This window comes from Otolemur garnettii, unplaced genomic scaffold (assembly GCF_000181295.1).
Source record: "Otolemur garnettii isolate 467f Iridium unplaced genomic scaffold, OtoGar3 scaffold00073, whole genome shotgun sequence".
Lineage (NCBI taxonomy): Eukaryota > Metazoa > Chordata > Mammalia > Primates > Galagidae > Otolemur > Otolemur garnettii.
In genome coordinates, this window is record NW_003852468.1 from 6190965 (window position 1) to 6216432 (window position 25468).

The 25468-nt window shown below is 41.8% G+C and overlaps 1 pseudogene; it reads right to left on the minus strand.

Annotated features, from left to right (window-relative positions):
* Window positions 1–15433: 15433 nt before the first annotated feature.
* On the minus strand, window positions 15434–15999 carry LOC100943346 (annotated as a pseudogene).
* Window positions 16000–25468: the final 9469 nt, after the last annotated feature.

Sequence of the window (25468 nt, forward strand, 5' to 3'; positions counted from 1 at the left end):
GGATACTTTTCTTCCATTCTTGAGATACTTTGCTAAGAAGAATATTTTCCAGCTCCATCCATGTAAACATGAAGGAGGTAAAGTCTCCATCTTTCTTAATGGCTGCATAGTATTCCATGATGTACATATACCACAATTTATGTACAAGAGGAATGGATATTTAGAGGTCCTGACTCCACCGTTCTGAAGTGCCACCCCTCTTGCAAAGATGTGAAGGGCATGTCATGCAGGTCCTTTTTATTAAAAAATAGAAACTTTAAAATCTTAAGAGTGTTGTCCCACAGCAGCCTCACTGCAAGCCCAAGGTGGGAAAGGGCCTTATAACAGAGATTATCACAAATGTGACTTTTGATTAGTGGGGTGAATTATAAATTGATACACACATACAAAGCCCACAAAGTCTTTAAAGGATTATGTCAGTTTATGTTGAAAAGGACAAATACAAAATGGAGCCATTTTATATGTAAAAAGAAGAGTGACTCAGAAGTAAAATCCAAGACCTCAAGACCTCAGAGCTCAGGGAAAGTCAAGAGACACAGAACAATTTCAAGAGACTAGAATTGAGCCTAAACATAACTGGCAATATAAGTCCAGATAGATTTCAGAATTGCTATGGATCAGTGACTGATGTATGCCTCCTATTTTATTCTTTATGAACCAAAGGGTCTATAGCTTATGCCTAACCCATCATCGTATGTTAGCTGTAGGTGAGTGATGCAGACAAACTTGCCTCTTTAGTTCATAGTTCTTCAGATCAAGAGAAATACATTCAAGTTGGTCCTTGAGGACCATACCTGAGTAGCCTCATTTGTACCTGTAACTGATTTAAATTATGAGATCTAGACTTCAAGTTGACACTATAATGGGATAAGCCTTTGGAATCCTGTGAGGGAAACAAGTGTATTTTGCATATGGAAGGGATATAAATTGTTGTGGCCAGGGGTTGTTCCGTGACAGGTTGTATTTTCAAACATAATCACACCAATATCACCCATCCCACATTCCTTTCTTGCAAAATTACCTTGATATACTTCCCATTGAGTGCTGGTGTCTATATCCCTTCCCCTTGAACCTAGGGAGTTTGTGTCTGTATCTACCAATAGAGTAGAACAAAAACGACATGGTAATTTCCAAGGTTAAATTATAAAAATTTCAGGTATGGCTGCCTTGATCTTCAGAAGCACGGGCTCTTAAAACCCAGCCTCCATGCTGTGAAATAGTCCAAATTATCCCATATGGAGAGACTGAATGGAGAGGCCACATGTGGGTTTTCTGGTCAACAGCCCTGTTGAGATCTTAGCCACAAAAATTTGACTCCTGACATCCCCAGATAATTCTACACCCCAGATGTTGAGTCACTCCCAATTTTCAAATCTTTCTAGCTGAATCCCGAGACATTGTGGAGAAGAAATAAACCATCCTTCTATTCTAGGTCCAAATTTCTGACCCATAGAGACCATGAAAGATATTAAGTGATTGCTATTATTTTAAGCCACTAAATTTTGGAATTATTTGTTATGCAATAGATGAATGGAACACATGGGTAAAAAATATGATTTAAAACTCTTAATGCCTGAACTTTTGAGGGTGGCTTTTTTTTTTTCTCCTATTTTGAACATTGTCACTGTGAACAACCTCGTACATATAAGAGTGCCTTTTGGTTATGTACCAATTATTATTCAACTTTACAAGATAATGTCAAACAGATTTTGAAGGGGATTGTGCTTGGTTACCTTCCCATCGACAAGGTGTAAGAAATCCCCTGTTGATCTCTCATCTCGGGGCCTCATGCTGGCTGTCTCCTCAGCCCAGAATCTTCTTCTCCCAGGCATTTACACAACTCACTCCCTCACGCCCTTCAAGTCTTTCTCAAATCTCACCTTCTTAGTGAGGTACACTCTGACTCCACTTAAATTAAAAATGATCCCACCATCACTCTCAAATGTCCTTATCCTCTGACCTATCTTTCTTTCTAGCATATTATAAATTATTTAGTTATTACATGTATTGCCTATTGTCCTCCTCCTTCCAGAAGAATGTAAGTCACCACAAGAAGTGGCATTTCTGTCTTCTTTGTTCACCTAAGAGTATCCAGTGCAAAGTTGGACTCAATAAATTTGTATTGAATAAATGAATGAATATCCACCCTTTTATGTTGACAGACTGTCATTTTGCCAGTTGAACAGATACGTGTTAATTAATTGTGGTCTTACTTTATCTTTCCTTCATAATTAATGAAGTTAGTTGAATGCCTCTTCATGTGTTTATTTGCCATATCTATTTCCTTTTCTATGAAACCCTTATTCATGTTATTTACTCACCTTCCTATTGAGTTGTCTGATCTCTTTTTATTAAATTACAGGATTTCTGTATGTATAATATCAACTGATCCTTTGCAACTTATATGCATCCAAAAAGTTTCTCCCAATATGCAACTTGTTTTTAAGATGTCTAATAGAAACTCTTTATTTTAATGTTTATGGTAAATTTTTTGTGTGTCCTTTCTTTAAGAATAAACAATTCTTCTCATGCTAGAGAGAAGAATGCTGAGGGTGGGAGGTAGTCCTTTCTTAAAGTTTCTTTTTAATTAAAACCTTTTAAAACTTACTTTATTGACTACAGAGGGGTCTGTGCATGAAATTCAAGGTATTACAAAGAACCCCAGGCCCGTCCAGAGAGACAAGCCCGCCCACCCCTAGACCAGGCCTCTCTCTCTTACTTTCTGCCTCTTCACCTTCACCCTCTAGCAATGTCACGAGAGACTACACCATTAATCATGCCTAAGAGCTGCCAGGTGGGGAAGAGGTATGGGAGAAAAGGAAAGAGCCCAAGGGAAGGGGCTGGAGCTTAAAAACGCCAACTAGCAGAGGACCCCTCCTCCTGTCAGAAGTGGGCAAGTTCCAACAGAGGGGCACTCAGGGATTTGATATGTAGCAAAAAAGATAATAATGGGGGTGTTGCAAGGATAAGGTAAAAGGAGAGCTCAGGCTAAGGCAGAAAAGACTCCACCTTTGAAGAAAGAGATACCAAAACGCCCTTGAGGTGGGCCCTTTCAAGGCAGGCGATGGTGGGGGTAACCTCCATGCCTCTCAGACAGCAGCATCTGGTGTGATTCACACACTGGTATAGGCTCCTAGAAGTGGAGAGCCAAGGGCAGGGGAGGGAAGGCTATGGGGATTATTTGAGCATAGGGCTATCAACAGCATTCGTACCTTGGTGCTATTACTCACTGATCATGGCTTCCAGCAGCCTCCTTGACTTCACAATCCAAAGTTAAAATTTGTCCTTTATGAAGGAAAAATAGGGAAATTTTAAAACACAAACACCAGAAGGCACCGTGTCCACCTTCCTATGATTAGCGAGGTTGTCAGAATATAACCTGCAGGGATTTCTCAGGGCTCTGAGTTCCCCTCAACCAGATAATTCACTAAATCCTATTTGAAGTGTTCAGACTTTGCCTACAGTGAATATTTGGCTTTGACACTTTGTCATCTTGCTAAGAGCAGAAGCAATATCCAGTCACTGCTGCCAGAGCTGGCCAGGGGCTTAAAGTAAACCTCCCACCTGAGGTCATCCAACCTCCTCCCCTAGAAAGACACCTGTGCTGAGCAAGACTGAGGGCTTAAAGAGCTTCTTCTGGTCCCAGTAGCCAGATTTAGCCAGATGATTCTGGTCAAATCCTTATCTACTTAACAAAGGAGTTGGCCCTTTCTTCTGGAACAAAGCACAAGCTATGAAATTGAAAGGCCATCAGGCAGACAGAACAGGATCCAGGCCCCTTCATCCTGCTCCACAGGCTGCAGAAAGGATAAAATATCTGGCAAAAGTAATAGGAGGCATGCAGAGGAAGCCCACTTTGCTCAGGGAATCCCCCCAGCCTTCAGCTGTTATCCAATTGTGATCAGAAGGAATTTCCTCTCTACGTTCCCTGCAGTCCACCTGCCCATCTCCATTTCAGGAAATACAGTCCCTTGAGCAGGCAGACAGCACCAAGGCGTTAGCCCTGATGGGATCCACATTGTTGACGATGAGCTGAGCCCTCAGGCCCTAGCTCAAGAGCCTGCACACACAGCAGCCTACCACAGCATCTGAGGTTTGGCAGCAGGAGAGGGACATAAGTCCTTCCCTCAAGGAGCCCCCATTCTGAGAAAGAAATCATTGATCATGATTCTCCTGATCTAAAGGGTGGGGTAAAATCCCTTCTGTCAGGCTAGAAGCCTCCACCAGAAAGTCCTGAAAGTTCCTGAGTTCACCCACCGGAATAGGGATGTTGGCTATGCCAAATAAAATCCAGGGTACCCAATTAAATATGAATTTCAGATAAACAAGAAATAATTTTTAGTATTATATATATATATATATGTTTTGTGCAGTATGTGATACCTAAACTAAAAATGAATTAATCCCCATCTATCTGAAATCCTAATTTAACTGGACGTCTTGCATTTTATCTGGCAATCACAGAACAAAGTCACAAAGCCCAGACCTAAGTTCACATATGTGGCAACATGTGAGCAGTCAGAAAATTAAAAATCATGAGCTGAGTCATAATGCTGTGAGGATAGAAAACAAGGTTGTTAGGAATCTGCAGGGTGCTTCTGGGCCTGGTGGACTGTCCAGGAGAGCCTGGGTCTTCTAGAACGCCTCAGACTCTGGCCCATCATCCCGCTGCTTCTGGCTGTGTCCCTGTGGAGCAGACAGGGCCTGGGGACCCCGGGAGAACAGTCCAGGGGCTTGGCAGCAGCTGTATCCTCTCGGGTCATAGCTGAGGCAAAGCACACCAGGAGAGAGGATCCCAGGCAGGGCCCATGGGGGAGCAGGTGCCAGGACCTGGGGGAGGACAGAAGGGTGCCCAAGGGACAGTGTGTGCTTTCAAAATAAAGTGACGGGAAATCTTCTTTGTTGCCAGGAAATAAACCTCATAGAGACTGCTGCTGCTAGGGTGCTGGTAACACGGGAACCTGAGAGCTGGGGTAACTGAAAAACAGGAAATGGATGCAATCCAGGGCTGAAGCCACAGACTCCGAAGGTCTGAGATCCCCACAAAGCTGGGTGACTGAAGCCCAGGGCCAGACTGCCTCTTCCGAGGAGCCTGGCACCAGGAAGTCCCCAGAGAGCTGTTCCACCAGCCACACCCGCAGACTCCCCAGTACCCAGCGCATGGGGAGCCAAGCAGAATAGCAGATCACCAAGTCAAGAACTGTTTACATTACTGCTCTCCATCACATCCGGTAACTCAGAGCACCTCCTTCTAAAGAGGTTGAACTTTTATCCTCTATGATGGGCCAAGATGCAGCCTTCAGAAAGGCAGTTTTCCAGAGATACTTCAGCAATTTAAGTAAGAAGACAACTCAACTTCCATGGCCTGAGGCTTGAGAACCGCTAATACTAACCAGTTTACAGACGGGAGGCTGAGGTCAGGGGAACTGCCTGGTGTCCCCCTCTCCCCAGCTGAGTATTCCTCTGCTTTGGACTTAGACACAAGGCTCCTGTCCCTGGTGTCCTGTTGGGAACATCTGACCGTCTCAAAACACCCAGAGTGAGAGACCCAGCTCTCAGCACTACCAAGAGACGCGAGTGCTGGCCCCTTCGGGGAGCCCAAGAAGGTGGCCCTAACAGCCATGGCCATCACCACTGCCATTGTCAATAGCACTGTGTGCCAGGCAACGTGAAGCCCTTTATATGCTGTCTCGTTTACTGCACAACTTGTTGCAGTGGGCACCGTTGGCTCCATTTTCCAGATGAGGACTTTGGAGCCACAGGTGTCTACTAATCCGTACAGTTAACACTCAGCACGTGTCAGAGGTAGAGACCCGTGAGAGGAAATCTCACACTTTGTGAGCGAGCATCGAGTTAAACCCCTGCACTTAAGTCCTTGCAAAGCTGCCCTGTAACAGCAGGGGGCGCCAATGTCTGACAAAAGCCCCTGTCACAGACCGTCCACACACATGGCGCAGAGGAACAGAAACGCCAAACGGGAACCGTGGACAGCCGAGCTCTTGGGCCCGATGGGCCCCCAGGACAGAAATTCAAAACAAAACTGGCCTGTGATGCGGGCACTCAGGCCCAGATTTACTGAGCCTTAGATGTCAGGTTGTCATGCCTCCTCAACTCCACAGAGCTCAGCAAATGCCCCTGGCGGGACACTTCCCTTTCCCTGGGGGCTCCTCTGGCCTCTAGTCTGTCACACCAACCTAAGGGGGGCCGCAACCCCTCAGTTGTCTCTTTCCCTGTGGAGTCCCTGTTGGCTCAGGTCAAGCCCACACCACGCTCAGAATGGGCAAATCCCCCAGGGAGGGGGAAGGGGTCCCCCAGCCCCTCAGCCCCCCAGCCCAGGAAAGACTTTCTGCCCTTCAGCTCATCTGCGGCTCTTTGCTTCCACTGCTCTGCGCTGCCTTTCAGGGTATGATTTTTACAGTTTACCCGGTTTTCTCCTGTTGCTACCATCCTAGCGGTGGCCTGCTGCTGCCTCTGCATCCTGCCCAGGAGCCAAAGTCCAGGTTACTTCTCTAGGTTTCCGTTTCCTCCTTTGTGAAATGCTAATGACTCTGTAAACGTTAAATGAGGGGAAGTGAGATTGGGCACACTTGTCTCCAGGACGCGGGAGGCCCTCAGTAGAGTGTAGCCTTTCCTCTGCCACTGCAGGGTGTGGAGGGCAGGGAGGCTGTGTGGTCTTGGTAAAGAGCACTGCCCTCGGGATCTGTGGCCTGGGTTTGAATCCTGGCTCCCCTGTTTATAAGCTGTGTGACCTTGAATGGGTTCCTTAACCTCTCTGAGCCTCCGTTTCCCCCACACAGTGTTGTGAGGATAAACTGAAGTGTCATATGTGAAGCCCTCACTGCATGCCTGGCTCTTGGTACTCAGTGGTAAATAGCAGCACATCTTGTTTCACTTACTGCATGAAATAAATACAGGTAAATTAAGGCATTATAATATTTGGACAGAGTCTATCAAAAGCCAGTGAATAATGATTGTCAGGGAGGTATTGTCTCAGCTCACTCGGGCTTCTATAACAAATTATCATGAACTGACTAGCTTATAAATAACAGTGATTTAATTCTCACTGTCTTGGAGGCTGGGAAGTCCAAGATCACAGTGCAGGCAGATTTGATACCTGGTGAAGGCTTGCTTTCTGTTTCACAGAAGGTGCCACCCAGCTATGTCCTCGTATAATGGAAGGGGGTGAGGAGTTTCTCTTGGACCTTTCTTATAATGGCACTAATCTCATTCACGAGGGCTGTGCCCCATGACCTAATAACCACCTAAAGGCCCTACCTCCTAATACTTGGAGGGTTAGATTTTAGCATGTAAATTTTGGGATGACATAAACATTCAGACCACAACAGGTATAAAGTGATGATAAATATTTCTTATGTTATACATCAATTTAGAAATTTTCTGAAGCGCTTTAACATTCTTTGTCTCTTTGTAAACTCACCACCCAGTCAGCCCTCCGATTCTGTGAGTTCTGCCTTCATGGATTCAGACAACTGCAGAATATGCCCCCCAAGTGGATGGTTGTGTCTGTACTAAACATGTGAAGATTTTTCTTGTTATTATATACTAAGCAGCATAACAACGATTTACATGGCATTTTACATTGTATTAGGTATCTAGAGATAATTTAAAGTATACAGGAAGATAGGTGCAGTTTGTATGCAAATTTAGACTATTTTATATAAGGGACTTGAGCATCTGTGGATTTTGGTATCAAAAAAGGCTTCTGAAATAAATCCCCCATGGATATCAAGGAATGACTATCTATACAGTGAAGTAGATATTCAGATGAGGAAGCTAAAGTTCAATGGAATTAAATGAATTAGCCAATGTCTACCCAGCTACACCTGGTGGGGGGGACAAGAAAAATAATTTGTTTTTATACTGCTCGTTCCTGCTTTCAAGGATATAATACAAAATGAGCCTCACTAGAAGAACGTAATCAAGTGGTATAGGCAGCTATTAGCCAGGGATACAGTTGAAGGTCAGAGGAAGGAGAGCTGTAGGAAAGCGTGTTAGCAGAAACCATGTTCATGTGTTTGATCAAACTATTCCTGCCATAGTGGTCTAGTGCAGGCCAGAGCCCTATAAAAAACAGATGAACTTCAGAAATCCCAATGAGAGAGGAAGGCTAAGAACACAGGTTCGTATCTCAGGTGGCCTACAAGGTCAGGCTGCATGTTATTATTTTTATGCATTCACTCCACAAAAATGTTTTGGACAATACCCACGTACCAGACCCTATGTCAGATACAGAAAGAGTCATGGACAAAAACACAGTTCCTATCCTCCTAGAGTGAGGGAGACAAAAATAATCAAATAATCCACATGCAGATGTATAATCACAAATCAAGATAAGCCTCATAGTGGGAAAGCCCCAGGTGTGTTAAGAAAGTCCCTAACCTAATAAACCCAGCCTAGGAGGAACACAGGGAGGGCATAGGGAGGCAGACTCAGAGAGCAGGGCAGGCAGGGGGAAGTCGCTGATCATTATGAAAGAGTGAGATCCCCTTGGTGGGAGACCAGGGAGCAGCCATAGGAGGGAGAGAAGGACAGTGAGGTGGGAAAAAGAGACTGATGGAGAAGTTGGGATGGGCCGGTGGGGCAGAGAGGTCAACAAGGGCTAGATCAGGCTGGTCCCTGTAGGCTGTGGATGGGACTTAGGTCTTACTCTAAAGGAAATGTGAAGCCATGTGCTATCATCTGAACATTTTTCTGTCACCTCAAAATCCATGTATTGAAACTTAATCCCCAGTGTGATGGTATCTGGGAGTGGGGACTTGGGGAATTGATTTGGTCATGAGGGCTCTAAGTCATAATGGGATTGGGACCTTCATAAAAGAGGTCCCCCTTTTCCCTTCCACCTTGTGAGGATGAAGCAGAAAGACGGTCTTCAATGGACCAGGATGTAGGCCCTCACCAGACACTGAACGGGCCAGCACCTTGGTCTTGGACTTCCTGGCCTTCAAAACCATGAGAATTAAATTTCTATTGTTTATAAGGCACCTAGTGTATGGTGTTTTTTATACGTAGGTCACTATGAAAGTTTTGAGACACAGTGGTTACTTAATATTTCAATTATTTCTCTTCCAAGAAACAGTTGACAGCGTCCTTTCTGATCCACCCAAAGAAGTTTCAACTTATCAGTGTTGCTGGGAGGGCTTCATTTACTTCTGTTCACACATATTTTGTGTTTCTTGATTTTTGTGTATCTACAAACTTTCATAATGATCAGCAACTATGACACCATTAAGGAGCCTTAGACAGGGGAGAAGCCCAGAAGAAGATCAGGAAAAGGAAGTAGAGGGTGGCTTTTTCAGGGTTCTGTGACAATGGGCAACTGTAATAGAGCCTGGTTTACTTACTTTACATTAGAAAAAAAGGAAAGTATTGCAAGAAGATGTAGCATCAGAGGAAAGGGGTCTTGAGATGGGCAGGAAGAAAGGAAGTGCCACTGGTGCAGGTGGCGGGGACTGAGACCCACCCCATCAGGACGGGGCTGCTCCAATGCACTCCAGTCCTGTGTTATCTTCTCAAGATTTAATTCACCAGAGACAGACTCTGACGGGGGCCCCCCACGGGTCCCAGGCTCACTTCTTGGCTGAGACACAACACACCAAAACTGACATCTTTCAGGAAGGAGACAGTGTTCCCCAAGGAAAATCACAAAGAAATTGGGGTTATCTCAAAGAAGTAGGGAGAGATTTTGGACAAGCAGACAAAATCCATCAGGCATCTGTGACAGATTCTGAAGGAAAGGCTAGAGGACCATTAAGGACAAACTGGACTTGCCTTGGTTTCGCATAGGAAGCAAACCCTTGCCTGCAGCCCCTTGTCAAAGGGGCAAACCATGCGGAGATTTGGGAGATGAGCAGTAGACAAAGAAGCTGCCAGATGGTACCTCAAATGAGGTCACACGTCACCCAACCCTCCCTTGGGCCTCATTCTCTGACTCATTTGTAGCTTTCAGAGAGATAAGGCATCACTCAATAAATAAGCCACCAAATATAGCAGAGGCGGCAGAGGAAACTGAGAAGGCATTTATTCATCACACCAATAACTATGTATTATATAAACCTATATAATGAAGGCTGACCCCAAGTGTTCCTTTTCCATGGGAGTGTGAAGGAAGGGATGGCATTACCTATAGATGAGATTCTAGATGTGCAGGACAAAGTGCCAGGAAGACAAGGCACAGGATCTGCCAACAGACCTTCTGGCAGGAAGCATCCAACATGGGCCAGAGCCACTTTCCAGCTCCAGAGATCCATCCATCAGACTGGCAGGCAAGCTCTGCTCAAATATGCTAATTCAATGCAAACGTTCTCACAGGAAGAACATATCCAGTGTGGGTCGTAGCACCTTAAGAAATCCACAGTCCCTCAGAGGAAGTAGATGTTGCAAAAGGAGTGGAGATAAAAATTGCAGAGTTGCACCTTGGGATGGGCTGGGTTCTTGCCCCGGCGCTGCTTAGCTTTATTGAGACAGAGGTCAAGTCTCTCTGTGCACTGGCCTGACACAGTCTCTGGAAGTCTGATTTTTACCCTTTTTCATAGAATACTTCTTCCATTGCATTTAGATGAAAACTTTTTGATGCAATGATTCTAAGGAAAGGAGCATAAAGTTGAAACTGTGATGTGTAATGTGTCAAATCTGTAAAATGCCCTTGCCAAAATTCAAGAAATGCCTATTTTGCACAAAGGCAGTAAGAGAGGTTGTGGGATCTTCCAACAGCAAGTCTCACCTCCATGTGAAGCAAGCTGATAATTTACAAGGAGAGCTAGAGCAAGTCTGGGGATGAGGGAGGGGAAAGCCACAGAGGTTCCTGGGAAGGACCTTCTTCTACTAATGCATCCTTGTAGTTTCCTTCCTGGTCTCTCCAGCTCAGGTCTCTATTTCCTCCAATTTAATCATTTTAGACCAGCTCTCAAATTGAACTTTTTAACGAAGCATTGCTTTTGAACATTAGAGCACCGACCTCTGAAACCTTCCTAGCCTCCTTCCCTAAGCCCCCTCCCAAACTTTCAGATACTTGCTTATTTCCTTGATGACTTTTACCGTATGTATCTGAGCACCACCCACATTCTTACTTTCTGGTTATTGATTAAATTGCCAAACTTTCTTTTGTCATTGTAAGCAATATTATCGTTTTTGTCTAAATACTTTGAATGTATATTAATATAAACACGAGCAAACTTAAAAAGGTGGCTGGGTGTGGTGGCTCATACTCTGGGAGGCCGAGGTGGGTGGACTGCTTGAGCTCACAGGTTCAAGACCAGCCTGAGCAAAATCGAGACCCCCTTTATTTTCTAAAAATAGAAAACTGAGGCAAGAGGATCACTTAAGCCCAAGTTAGAGATTGCTGCGAGCTATGATGCCACAGCACTCTACCCAGGGTGACAGCTTGACTCTGTCTCAAAAAAAAATCTAAAAAGTAACACTAAAACCTATCTAAGGCAGTGTTTTTCAATCTTTTTTTTTATCTCACACTTGAACCTATAGTTCCACAGCACACTTAAATTATGTTGATCAAAAAAAGGAGTAAAGAAAAGAATATACTTATACTGGTCTTTGAACTTCTTTCAAAAGTAACTTAATGATGTTTAAAAATGTTCACGGCACAGTTAGGATCCTCTCACAACACACCTGTGGAAAATCACTTGTCTAAGGCATCCTGGTAGGACTGATTTTTCGGAATCATATTTCAGCTGCCAACCAAGGCCTCCCTTCACACATTCAGCACCTTGGTCAAACTGAACAACAGTATTTCATCAAATACTGGGTGCCTAGCAGTGCCATTAGAGGCGCTGAATAAGATACCTCTTGTGTGGAACTTATGGGCTAATGGAAGTGGTGGTCAAAGCAAGAAGTCCTAATATTGACAAGTCAAAGAATGTGTGGAATGATGTGGGAATACAGAGGAGGGACTCACGATGTTTGTTCCACCACCCGTCTCTGCCTTTCAAATCCCACGAATCATTCAAGACCCAGCCTTCTAATGCCCCCTCTCTTTGCCCACCCCTCCTCGCCCTGAAGGAATCGAGCCTCTGAGAACTGTCACTGCCTGTAGAGCACTTGAGATTTCTCACATAGGACTCAATGTTGGGTCCCTCAAAATACGAGGTTTGGTGGACAGCTTCCGTTCAGAACACAGATAGGCTTCCTGAGGTCAGAGGTCATATCTGGTTACTTTGCATAGGGTCTTGGGCACAGACATTTATTTGCCAGATGACTGCGTCCTCCACATTGTCCAGTGCTCTTTTTTATAAAACATAGATTTAATCATGTCCTTCTGCTCCCTACAAAATAAAGTCTCAATCACTCAGCAACCACAGTGACAAGGTCCTTTATAATTTGGCTCCAAATGCCATTTTATTCATTTCTCCCCCATCGCCCCATGTGCCTACCAGTCACCCACCCTTCCAAACACACGTTCCATGCTCTAGCCACTCCCAGCTCCTTGGCATTCCCTGAATAGGACAGTTATCCCCTGGGATACTCCCCCTTCCAGCATCCATTGAACATGCTCCTTCACTGTCTACCAGAGTCCAGCTCGGTCCTCAACTGTTAGATAAAAGCATGGCTTCTCGTCCTGGAAGCTTCTCTCCACTCCCTGAGTCCCTCCTCTGTATTCCCACATCATTCCACACATTCTTTGACTTGTCAATATTATGACTTCTTGTTTTGACCACCACTTCCATTAGTCCATAAGTTCCACACAAGAGGTATCTTATTCAGGGTCTCTAACGGCCCTGCTAGGCACTCAGTATTTGATGAATGACTAATGACTAATGTAGGGTTAAGAATGCACTCTCTGTAGCCAGAACCCTGTTATTCCAAATCAAGCACTATCATTCTGTATCTTGGGCAAATTACTTATCTCCTTTGCAACTCGGTTTCCCATTTTCGACATAGTAATAACTCATAGGGTTGGTATGGGGATGAAATGCGTTAATCATTATAATGGTCTTAGAACAAAACTCTGCACATTAAGTGATCAATAAATTCTTTTATTTATATTATCCCCATCAAAAATGTACACACCTCTTCAAACTTTTTCATTTTGGGGCCCTAAAAACTATTTAATGGCCCAGGCATTTGTCTCTAGACTGGGTTTCTCAAGGTAGGTGTGCCATATACCACAACTCGTTAGGTGGGAACTTAATGAACCCTCCCCCCTTTCAAAATTTAATTGTGTTTTTCTCTCATGTGGGCCTATAGCTATTAATCTACTAATTTCAACTCAGTATTGAGTACCTGGGATGCTTGTTTTCCATTTTTGAGATACTTTACTAAGGAAAATGTTCTACAACTTCATCCAGGTTAATATAAAAGATGCAAAGTCTCCACTTTTTTTATGACTGAATAGTGTCAGTTTTGATAAGTTACTGTTTTAGGAATTTGTCCATCTCATCTAGTTTCAACATTATTGGCATAGAGTTGTTCATCTACAGATCAGAAATTATTAATCCCTTCTAATCTCTGACATGGGTTATTTGTGCATTCGCTCTTTTATCTTACTTAGTTTCAACATAAGTTATGGATGCTTTTAGAGATTGTGAAGAATCAGCTTTTGGCTTTGTTGGTCTTTCTTTTTTTTTTTTTTAAGGCACTGTTTTGTTTTGTTTTGTTTTTTTATTTTTGGGGATTCATTGAGGGTACAAGAAACCAGGTTACACTGATTGCATTTGATAGGTAAAGTCCCTCTTACAATAATGTCTTGCCCCCCAAAGTTGTGGCACACACCAAGGCCCCACCCCCTCCCTCCTTCCCTCTTTCTGCTCTTCCTTTCTCCATCCCTCCCTCCTTGTCTCTCTCTCTGCTCTCCCCTTCCCCCACCCCCACCGTGTCATTAATTGTCCTAATATCAAAATTGAGTACATAGGATTCATGCTTCCCTATTCTTGTGATGCTTAACTAAGAATATTGTGTTCCACTTCCAACCAGGTTAATACAAAGGCTGTAAAGTCTCCATTTTTTTAATGGCTGAATAGTATTCCATGGTATACATATACTACAACTTGTTAATCCATTCCTGGGTTAGTTGGCATTTAGGCTGTTTCCACATTTTGGCAATTATAAATTGAGCTGTAATAAACAGTCTAGTGCACTGTCCTAATGCTAAAAGGATATTTTTCCTTCTGGGTAGATGCCCAGTAATGGGATTGCAGGATCAAATGGGAGGTCTAGCTTGAGTTCTTTGAGGGTTCTCCATACTTCCTTCCAAAAAGGTTGTATTAGTTTGCAGTCCCACCAGCAGTGTAAAAGTGTTCCCTTTCTCCATATCCATGCCAGCATCTGCAGTTTTGAGATTTTGTGATGTGGACCATTCTCGCTGGGGTTAGATGATATCTCAGGGTGGTTATAATTTGCATTACTCTAATAATTAGGGATGATGAACATTTTTTCATATGTTTGCTAGCCATTCATCTGTCTTCTTTAGAGAAGGTTCTATTCATGTCTCTTTCCCGTTGATATATGGGATTATTGGCTTTTTTCATGTGGATTAATTTGAGTTCTCTATAGATCCTAGTTATCAAGCTTTTGTCTGATTCAAAATATGCAAATATCCTTTCCCATTGTGTAGGTTGTCTATTTGCTTTGGTTGTTGTCTCCTTAGCTGTACAGAAGCTTTTCAGTTTAATTAAGTCCCATTTGTTTATTTTTATTGTTGTTGCAATTGCCACAGCAGTCTTCTTCATGAAGTCTTTCTCCAGGCCAATATCTTCCAGTGTTTTTCCTATGCTTTCTTTGAGGATTTGTATTATTTCGTGCCTTAAATTTAAGTCCTTTATCCATCTTGAATCAATTTTTGTGAGTGGAGAAAGGTGTGGGTCTATGTTAATTAATGAGAAAATGTATAGTTTAAGGTGCTTTTTTTTAACATAAAAGACAAATCAATCATTCTTAAACCAAAAGCTTCAAAATTGATTTTGGAACATTTGTTACAATTTTACTAATAATTATTCACTAACAATGCAATAGGAAACACATTTCAATATTAAGGACAATGATGCATGTTTTCATGCCATAAAATATTAAGATGATCCATCTACTTTAAGAGTACATTCAACTTAGTCAACTCCTAAGGAAAACCATTTCTTTGTATAAATCACTTCTTCAAAACCATGAAATCCATATATTCAATCATTTCTCTAAATCAAATAAGTTTTTCATCACAAAACCAGACTTAACACCAAAACTTGAAGTCTACATCGTCACATCAACATTCAATATTAGTGTAAATTATGGCTTGCTGAGAACATCCTAAATAGCCTAACACCATGACCCTTGATTGCCTAAAAATAAAATAGTTTCTCAACATAGATAGAAATAGCCCTTCGATTCTAAAATTCCATTAGTGAAATTAAATATTTTATGTGATTTATTTTAATTTTTTTTTTTACCCAAAACAAACACACAAATACCCAAGTATCTAAAGAAGCTGTAAATTTTTACTTACATACTCAGGTTTTAGGTTATCTCCTCTCACAGCCACCTTTTCTAGTTTATCTATAATGGGCCCAATCATGTCCTCATCTTTAAGCTGAAGCTCTTCATGTATTATTTCCATATCTCGAATAGGATCTACACTTCCTTCTACATGTGTGGTATCATCTTCAAAAGCACGTGTTAGATGAAGGATTCCATCACAAGCACTAATATGAGATAAAAAGCATTTCCCAGGTCCTGCCCATTGTGAGCTTCTTTCACAAGACCAGCAATATCCACTACATTTAGAAAGGCAGGAATTTTACTTGCTGGTTTGTGGTATTGACAAAGAAAGTCAAACCTTTCATCTGGCACAGTCACTCTGCTCTCATTAGGATCAATAGTGCAGAAGGGGAAGTTTTTTGCCGAAGTCTGGCTATTGGTTAATGCATTGAAGAAAGTAGATTTCCCAACATTTGGCAATCCAACAATACTAATTTTCAGTGAAGTTCCAAATCTTCCAATGATTGGGGGTGCTTTCATTCCATCACCTCCCTTTTGGGGGGGCATCATGCTCAGGGTGGGCAATGACACAGGGTCCCAGCAGTGGCAGTCAGAGGCACCGGGGAGGTCTTACTTTCCATTTCATCAGTTTTGCTTTTAGCTTTATCATTTCCTTTTTTTCTGCTTTCTTTGTTTTTCTTTTTCCTTTAGGTTTTTTTCCTTATTTTTCTTTATTTGGTTTTAAATTTGATAGGAAAGCTTATTTCATTAACTTTCAGTCTTTTTCTCACGTATACATTTAGGGCTATCATTGTCTAAGTTCTGTTTTAGCTGCATTCTATTTTGTTCAACATAGGATTTTTATTACCACTTGGTACGCTACGATGTCTTATTTTGGTTATTTTTAATAGTATATTTCTTAATTTTCAAATACATTAACTGAGATTTTCTAATTGTCTTTGTATAATTATATCATTGCCAGTATGTGAACTCTGTGATTTTGTGCTGTTTGGAATTTGTAGAGATGTGTTTTATGGCCCAGTACAAAGTTATTTGTTGTAAATGACTCACGTGTGTTTGGAAAGGCTGCACATTCCGCGGTTTTAGAATACATTGTTATATCTTTTCTCCATTGCTGCATATCAAACCTCCCAAAACTTAGTGGCTTAAAACAGCAACCATTTTTATTTGCTGACAATTCTTTTTTGAACTCATTGGGACTCACTCCTCCATTTGCAATTGATAAGTTGGCTGGTAGCTATCTGGCTATAGGCAGACTTGCTCACATAACCTGGCAGGTAGCTGGGAAGGTTTTGCTCTTCTCCTGGCCTCTCCAGCCCACCAGCTTGAACTTGTTCACGTGGCAGCAGCATTCCAACAGGGCAAGAACAAAGCCATAGGCCTCTTGGGACCTTGGCTGAGAAGTCATACAATGTCATTCTATTGGTCAAAATAAGCAACAATGTCCATTCAGAGTCACAGGACAGGGAAATATACTCAACTTCTTATTGGGAGGAGCTTAAAGAGATGAATGCATGCCACTTCTAATCAACCACAGTGGTACATGGTTTTCCTCTGATAGTAATATAGACATATCAACTTCTCTTTCTTTATTTCTGTGATTAGTATGTGTGTTTCCATTCTTTTGATTTGAACTTTTCTGGGCCCCTATGTTTTATAGGTGATGTGTCTCTTATAAATAGCAAGTTTTGGGATTTGTTTTTGTCTTTCTGTTTTCATCTGATCTAACTTTGTTTTTAAACTGGAGCATTTGTTCTGTTAATGTTTAATAAAGTTACTGTTTAATAAAGTTACTGGGATGCTAAATTTACCATGTTATTTTGTGCTTTCAATTTATCCTACCTGTTCTGTATTTCTTTTGCATCATGAGATGGTTAAATTTTTTTTTCAGACAGAATCTCACTCTGTCATCCTGGGTAGAGTACCGTAGCATCATAATTCATAGCAACCTCAAACTCTTGGGCTCAAGAGATCCTCTTGCCTTAGCCTCCCCAGTAGCTGGGACTATAGGCACCTGGCACAATACCTGGTTAATTTTTCTATTTTTAGTAGAAATGGGGTCTCAATCTTGCTTATGCTGGTCTTGAACTCCTGAGCTCAAGCAATCTTACTGCCTCGGCCTCCCAGAGTGCTAGGATTGTAGATGTAGACATGATACCTCACCTGATCGATGGGTAATGTTATATGTCAACTTGACTGAGCCATGAGATGCCCGTATGTCTGTGAGGGTGTTTTAGGATGAGATTAATATTTAAATTGGTAGACTGAATAAGCAGATTGCCATTCATAATGCGAGTGGCCTTCATCCAGTGAGTTGAAGGCCTGACCCTCCTATAAGTGGGAAGGAACTCTTCTGCCTAACTGTCTTAAGCTGGGACATTGATCTTTTCCTGCTTTCAGACTTGAACTGAAACATCAGCTTTGCTCTAGTCGTGAGCCTGCCAGCCTTCAGACTGCAACTATACCTGGATATAGTTGGCTTTCCTGGATCTGAACTCACTGACTGCAGTCAAATCATGGGACTTGTCAGTCTCTATAATCATGTAAGCCAGTTCCTTGTAATAAGTTTCTTCTATATGATGACTGACTAACAGGCAATCCTGTACTTGCTTTACAATATACAGATAACTTAAGTACCTGTAAGTTTGCTCTCAGGCTTTAGGGCCTCTGTTGAAACTTAAAAACAAGAAAAATCACATTAAAATTATGCCAGGCCAGGTGCAGCAGCTCAGGCCTATAATCCCAGCACTCTGAAAGGCTGAGGCAGGAGGATTACTTCAGCTCAGGAGTTTTGAGATGAGCCTGAACAAGAGAGAGTCCTATCTCTATTAAAATGGAAAGAACTAGCCCAGGGTGGTGACACATGCCTGTAGTCCCAGCTACTCAAGAGGCTGAGGCAACAGGATATCTTGAGCCCAAGAGTTTGAGGTTGCTGTGAGCTATGATGCTGCCACAGCACTCTACCCAGGGCAACAGAGGGAAGACTTGGTCTCAAAAATATATATATAGACCATATTATTATTCTGTAATTTTTAAGTCTTTCCTAATTCAGATAATTCAAATGAGGATGAATGATGAGGCACAATAAATACTCAGACTTAGAACTCAGACTTGAATGAATTATTTGTATCCTCTCCTTCCCCCAACCGCCTATAAAACTGAAAATAAAAATAGGCCAGTTGTTCTCAAAGGTCCTCTGGAAACAGTTATCCTTTGAGTTTCCTCTCCTTCCCCATTTCCTAGTCCCCTCTCTTGCTTCACACATGCCTCCACAAGCAGGTATGCATTCCTTCCGCTCACTAGCAAATACCAGAAGCTAAAAATGGCAAAAAAAAAAAAAAAAAAAAAAAGTTATTACTGCCTGAATGCTGCTGGAAAAACCTTGTAAATGAGCGCCAGCAACCTGTGACCATGGAGATGGCTTGCAATCAGCAAACCAAGGCCCCTGCTCTCCTTCCTTCTCTGGGCATCCAAGAAATGGTTGGTTGAGAAACCCTGAGCCCACAGACTATTTTCCACAACAGCTACACAGCAGCAGCATAATATTTAAAGTTTACTCCTACAAACCCAAGAGTCCAACATTGTTTGTGTCCTGCTTATGCTTATCAAAACCAAAGTTGCGATAGCAGGCACACTAGACTTCTTTTTCTAGCAACAGGGAAGACTTGATGTCCTGAACCATCTTCTCAACTGCAACGAAGATGCTGGATACAACATGTAAATGTTGGCAGCTCCTATAGCTCAAGTGGCTAAGGCACCAGCTGCATACACCTGAGCTGGCGGGTTTGAATCTGACCTGGGCCTGCCAAACAACGAGAACTACAACCAAAAAACAGCTGGGCATTGTGGCGGGCACCTGTAGTCCCAGCTACTTAGGAGGCTGAGGCAAGAGAATCACTTAAGCCCAGGAGTTTAAGATTGCTGTGAGCTGTGATGCTACAGCACTCTACCCAGGGCAATAGCTTGAGGCTCTGTCTCAAAAAGAAAAAAAAAAAAAGGCCAGGCATTGTGGTGGGCGCTGTAGTCCCAGCTACTCAGGAGGCTGAGGCAAGAGAATCTCCTAAGCCCAAAGCTGGAGGTTGCTGTGAGCTGTTATACCATAGCACTCTACTGAGGTTGACATAGTGAGACTCTGTCTCTAAAAAAAAAAAAAACATGTACATGTTTAAAAATATAGCCACTTGGCTCAGTGCTCATTGCACAGTGGTTACAGCTGCAGTCACATGCACCAAGTCTGATCAGTTCAAGCCCTGCCCGGGTCAGCTAAACAACAACAACTGCAACAAGAAAATAGCTGGGCATTGTAGCAGGCACCTATAGTCCCAGCTACTTGGGAGGCTGAGGCAAGATAATCACTTAAGCCCAAGAGTTGCTGTGAGCTATGATGCCAAAGCACTCTACTGAGGGTAACATAGTGAAACTCTGTCTCAAAAAATATGTGTGTGTGTGTGTGTGTATAGCCACTTTGCTGAGCTAGCACAAAAGGAAAAGAATCTACAAAGGCCAAATGAAGTGAAGCAGGTGCCAAAGGCCCCATTTGCCTCGAGTTTCTGTCTCCATAGCTGCAGTGGTTTGGGGTCCATGAAGTAAAGCCTGAAATGCCACTAACAGAGCCTTTTAAGAGACCCCACCCAAACCTGTTGACCCCTCCCCAGGCAGGGTTCTATTCTCAAGATATGAGTAGACAAGAAATAAATTTATCTTGCAAAAAAAGACAACAGAATGGATATGTTTTGATCTTGGTGTTGACGTGGGGAAAATCCCTCCTGAGAACTTGTCACCACCAGCCAGGCTTCACATGGCTTTGCTGTCCGCATTAATCCTCTACGGTAGTGCCTTGAGATGATTTGCGAAAGGCGAAGGAACAAACTCTCCACCAAAAACTTGAAGAATTTCCCATATTTTTCCAGGGAAAATAAGCAGCTTACAGTTAAAAAAAAAAAAAATCACACAGCACACAAGGAACAAGACACTAAGATCAACAGGTAGAAAATCCCACAGGCAGCAGAATCAGGTAATGGAGAGTTCGGACGGTGGGATTACGAGGTATAGAGTACAAAATGTTTCTACAACCCCATCCTCGCCTTTTTCTTTCTGTCTCCAATGCAACCCTCCATCAGTGTCTGGCTCTTGGTTCCGATTTCTTCAGAGACACTGTTCTTGCTTTTCCTTTCTTTTGACCTCTCCCTCCAAAGGCACCTTCCCAAGGCTATGAAAGCATCTAAATCTTTCCCATGACGGAAGGAAAGAAACCTTGCTTTCACTCATCCTGCTGCACTGCTCACAGCTAAGCCTCTTGAAAGAGCAAATAATGTGACTCCCACACTGTCCATTCTGCCCCGAACTGTGGTCCAGCTTCTCCCTCCCCACACTCCATCTCCCCAAGGGGCTCTCACCCAGGTCGTTAGCATGCTAAGGGACCAGGTCACCGAATCTAATGAAGGATTCTCTCACCTGTTGTTGCTAAGGCATTTGCACTGGGGCCACGCCCTGTGCCCAGAAACTCTTTCAGCCTCCGTGACACTTCTTTTTTTCTGATTTTCTCTTCTGTCTCTGGTCACTTCTTCCTGGTCTGCTCAGAGTGTTACATTTCCTCTGCCAGCTACTTAAAATACTGTTGTTCTAAAGTTTCCGCTCTTGACACTTTTCACATTCTCCGTGGGCATACCATCTACTCTCGAGGCTTAAAATAGCCACATGTCTCTGAGGCGTGCATGTCCTGGGATTGTAAGAAATCTTCCCAGAGGGTACTTCAACATGAACAATTGTAAGAGAATCACTTTCCAGACCCTCAGTTTCTAAGTGTATTTCTCCCTGGAATCAATCTGCCTGAGAATATGCCTGTGATCCAGGGGTCTTCCTACACAAGCGACCTCTCACCCATCCCGAATCTGGACTATTTCCCCAAGCTATAAAAAGTTCCAGGCTACCAATTTGCAAAACTGCTATAGGTGCTGAGAAAGTGAATAACTATAATATTGGTAATAAATGACAATAAGTGAGAAGGGTTCCAACTCTATGCTTTCACTAAAACTGAAAAGAGGCCAAATGGAATTGCTAGCTGAATGACTGATTAAAAATGGTTAGGGTTTTTTGAGACATCTAGGTTAGAGTTTAGTGATATGACCATAGTTTACTGTAGCCTCAACCTAGCTCAAGTGATCCTCCTGTCTCAGTCTTCCTAGTAACCTAACTAACTTTTTTTAAATATTTCTATAAAGATGGGGGGAATTGATCTTGTTATATTGCCCAGGCTGGTCTTGAACTCCTGGCCTCAAGAGATCCATCACGTTAAGCCTCCCAAGCAGCTGGTCAAGGTGGCTTTGTTGGGTGAGATGGCTCACGCCTATAATCTTTACACTCTGGGAAGTCAAGGCAGTGTAGCAGTGGATTGTTTGAGCTCAGGAGTTCCAAACCCATCTCTACTAAAAATAGAAAAAGTAGCCTGGTGTGGTAGTAGGCACTTGTAGTCCCAGCTACTTGGGAGGCTGAAGCAACAGGATCACTTGACCTCAGGAGTTTGAAGTTGCTGTGAGCTATGACACCAGGAGACTCTAGCCTGGGGCAATAGAGTGAGACTCTGTCTATATTTAAAAAAAAAAAAAAAGCCTCCCAAGCACTGGGATTTAGGCATGCCTGGCCTAAAATAGTTTTTGATGATGAACCAGTGCGTAAATTGAGGCATATAATTCAAGAGTTTAAAGAATTGATGGGCATTGCTGTTACAACTTCTTTCATCTTTATCTACTTATTTCTCTAAATGAAGTTTTTCAGGATTAATATCAAAGCAATGAAAAATATTAAGGGAATTTATGCTAAGCCCAATATTGTTCTAGCAATAAGTAATACTCATTCATGGATACAAAAACTAGTAGGAAAAAATACCAACTCCATCAATCTCATTAAAAGATGCATTTCCAGAGGGAGGGTTATCTTACAAAGGTACAAGCGAATCTTTCTAAAAGTAGAATACAAACATCTTAACACAATAACTAAGAAAATGACATGAAGCCTATGTTAACCAGTTTAATGAAAATATTTCAAATTGTATGTGAAAACACCACACTGTACCCCATGATTGCATTAATGTACACAGCTATCATTTAATAATAATAATTTAAAAAGAGATGCATTTCCAGTAATATTTTACCTTTATGTTTAAGTACTATTTATTTAAAATTCTATTTATTCTAATCAATTGTATACTAAAAATAATTATAACAAAAACTTAATCTAGAAGAAATTAATTAACACAGGCTTATGGCCTCAGGCTGAAAATTTCTTTTAATAAATCCAGTAATCTTTGTTCAGACGAGTATAAAAGACATTCCAGAAAAGTCTTTCAAGCATAAAAAAGCATTACTTTAGGATTACATTTTGTGGAATAGAAATATAAGTTCAAGGAGATAAAGGAAAGATTAAAATTTTCACCCTGTAAAGAAGTTCTTATTCATGTATTTAAAAAAATAGATGAGACAAAAGATTACACATTTATTTTCTATTGGATACATTAAAATGAATGATGTGAAAATCTACTCTTAAAAGACAGCATTTACGATATATCAGATACAACATGTTTTGAAAATATTCAAATTTGCAATAAATACTTTTACATATTAACTTAAAAATGCATGAGGGTAATAATTATACAATTCCATTTATATGAAATTCTAAAACAGGCAAAATTAGAATGAAAGAAAATCAGAACAATGTTTGCCTCTAGGAGGGATGAGAGAGTAGATCAATTGGAAAGGGTTACAAGGGAACTTTCTGGGGTGATAGTAATATTCTTTACCTTAATTGGGTTTGGGATTAGAAAGACAAAAGAATTTGTCAAAAATTATTAAGTAACGTACTTAAAATATATGCATTTCATTCAGATAAGATGAACAAATATTTCATAAACAAATATTTGAACACTAGTTTATCTTATGCATGTTCCAGAGCTTAGGGGTGAAAGACATTGATGTCTAATATTCATTTGTAAATTCATAAAAAATGATACCGATTGACAAATGGACCAATGTACAGGTAAACAATGTAACCAAAGCAAAATGTTTGTCATATTCTGGAGTAGTGAGTGTATGGTGTTCACTGCACAACTATTTCAACTTTTCGAGATGTTTGGACATATTCCTAATAAAATATTGAGAAAAAGTTCAAGGGGAATTTTTTTTTCATAATTCTTTTAGGGCATATGTGGGCAAAAGTTTGAAAACCACTGGCTTCCATTTATCACCATTTGCTGACAAATCTTTACCCTAAATTTAAAACCTAAACCTTTTCTAGCATCCTAATCATATTTCCACTCCATCTGGATTTCCCACCAGATCTAAAATTCAGCAGATCCAGAAATGAACTTACTGTCTTTCCTCTATTAGTTAGGAACATCGTCAGCTACATGAACAGAACACAAAATCAAACAAAAAGAGGGTTATTTTTCTTACATAACAAGAAATCTAGAAGAAGGTGACGGCTAACATTGGTGCATTGGTTCCACAATGTCCTGGCTGGCAGGTCTGCAGTTTTTTTGGCTTTTCCTCATGGTCACAGAATGTTCTAGAGCTTCAGGCATCATGTTTGAGTTCAAGACAGCAAAAAAGGGGGAAAGGAGCAATGCCAGTGACAATTAGTTTAAAGGCTAACTTCCTTATTATGTCATTGAATATAATCCCCTACTTTCATATAATATCATACTTAAATGGATCAGTTAGGACGCCTTTCGGCCACCATACATGCACACACATGCATGCACACACACAAAAGCCTGAACTACAATTGGCTCCCAAAGTGGCTGACTCACTTATCGGGTAATGTCATCAATGGTTCAGGTTTTTTAACTTTCCACTTTGCTGTTCTCAATTTTGGATCTTTCCTCAAGCAGATATGAAAATGAAGACAGAAACTCCAAGTATATCATCAAGATCCAACAACTTCAAGAGTAAAAAGACAGATCATTTGGCTTCCCAGTAGACGCCACTCCTATCCCATTAGCCTAAACTAATTACAAGGGAAACAGGATTATTTTAGCCTACTCCTGTCAAAGGTCGGCTTTTTCTAAGACACATAGCTTTGTGACAGGGAGGGCTGGACAAGTCTGTATTCTAAATCTAATACTGTTACATTGCAGGCAGCCATCTGTCTCTAATACACGTGTGCTAAGATTGTAGTATGAAAGCACAGTAGATTCCCATGTTATAATAGGGATTCTGTTCCCAGAGTATAGAATATGTAATCTTGAAATATATTTTGTCTTAGAAACATAAAATTCCAAAATATCTTTAAATTATATCATTGTTGCTTATTCAGTTGAAAAATTGAATGCCTGGATTGAAGCTAAAGAATCACCTCTTTCATCTTTGTCTTTATTTCAGCGTTTGACAATTATCCTTATTATCAGAATCAGCACTTTCCTTGTTCTGCCTTCTCTTCATTTTATTATAAATAAAATTCACTAGATATTTAAACAAATGTCCAAAGACACAGATGTAGGCAAAGATATCTGGTAGAAACAGAAGGGCTGGCCGACAGTAACACCGTACTTACTCTGTGCCAGGCACCGTTCTAGGCTGTTTATAAATATTAACTCATTAATCTTTACAGCTCTGCGAGGTGAGTACTATTATTTCCCTGTTGGAGATGAGGGAACTGAGGCCCAAACACGGTGCTGCAAGCTGTTGGGCTGAGCCAAAGCTGAGATTTGGCCCTCAACCTTCCTGGCACACCTCCCCTTCTGACTTCAGGAGGCTCCTGCTCCAGTTGGGCTCACCTGGTTCTCATCTTGCTTTCCCCAGCACTGTGCTTTTGCACATTCTGTCTGCCTGGACTGCTCTTCCTCTCTGCTCAGACTCATCTTTCCAGACCAGGTCAGGTCCAGTCTTCTTTGCCATGCCTTCCCTGGCCTACCAGGGCTGGGAAACCTGTGGCCTTGGGGCATGTGGCCTTCTGATTTGTTCTGTAAAGATTGGATTGGGTGGAGGGGCTGCATCGGGGATCTGGAGGGCCATGTGTGTCC